This window comes from Aplysia californica, unplaced genomic scaffold, assembly GCF_000002075.1.
Source record: "Aplysia californica isolate F4 #8 unplaced genomic scaffold, AplCal3.0 scaffold00167, whole genome shotgun sequence".
Classification (NCBI taxonomy): Eukaryota; Metazoa; Mollusca; class Gastropoda; order Aplysiida; family Aplysiidae; genus Aplysia; species Aplysia californica.
Window position 1 is genome coordinate 280,364 of NW_004797437.1, and position 1,019 is coordinate 281,382.

Below are 1,019 nucleotides of genomic sequence, written 5' to 3' on the forward strand. Positions count from 1 at the left end.
GATCGTGACAAGAGAGAGAGAGAGAGAGAGAGAGAGAGAGAGAGAGAGAGAGAGTGAGAGAGAGAGAGGGGGGAGAGAAAGGGTGGGGGGGAATAAGTAAGAAAGAAAGAGAGAATGAACAAGAGAGAATGAGAAAGAGAGAAAAAGAAAGAAAGAGAGAAAGAAAAAAAGATAGAAAGAAAGAAAGAGAAAGGAATCAGTTATATACAACCAAAGAAAGCAGAACTTTGCTCGGGAAGATGAACGTGCATCAACTTTTAACTTGTTTTGTTTTTCGCATAATTTATTTTTGCGTATTGTTCCGTTTGATTAAATTTGATTGTTAGTATGTTAGTTAATTTGATTTTTTGTTTGTTTGTTTGTTTGTTTGTTTGTTTGTTTGTTTTGCAGATCTGTCCTCTTTGGTAGGCCCAAAGCAACCTACTTAGGGAACCTAAACAAATGGATAACGGGGAAAGATCAGGGAAACGTAGCTTTTTTAAGAGCATCCGAGCAAAGGAATGAATGTAGAACCATGATTGCCGATGTCTGTCGCAGATCTGGCACTGAGTGAATGAAGATGACCTGAGAACTGAGTGGCCTCACACCAAGGAGGTTAAACAGGAAGCCATTCCTCGACCTTTGACCACATAGAATCGAGTACACATGTTATTATTGTATTTATCGATCTGTCTTGCTGTCTTACGTCATGGTTACTGTCCTTGAGAACACTCGGGGATAATCGATAAAGTGGGAGATGAGCTTTTAAAGTGTTTGTTTTCTGCCATCTTTTAATCGTTGTATGTTTGTGTGTTTGTGTGTGTGTGTTTGTTTGTTTGTTTGTGTATGTGTGTGTCTGTCTGTCTTTCTGTCTATCTGTCTGACTATCGGTCTGTCTGTCTGTCTGTCTGTCTGTCTGTCTGTCTGTCTGTTTGTGTGTGTCCTCCTGTCCGCCTCTCACTCACTCTTTCTCTATCCATCTGTGTTTATCTATCTGACTGTCTGTCTGTTAGTCTGTCACCCCCTCCACCTTCCCTCCC

At 40.7% G+C, this 1,019-nt stretch overlaps 1 long non-coding RNA gene across 1 annotated transcript in view; it reads left to right on the forward strand.

Annotated features, from left to right (window-relative positions):
- Positions 1 to 749, forward strand: part of LOC118477652 — a 1,219-nt gene extending 470 nt beyond the window's left edge. Inside the window, exon 2 of the long non-coding RNA XR_004858523.1 lies at positions 391 to 749. This is a non-coding gene — a long non-coding RNA (uncharacterized LOC118477652). The remainder of the gene's footprint in view (positions 1 to 390) is intronic.
- Positions 750 to 1,019: the final 270 nt, after the last annotated feature.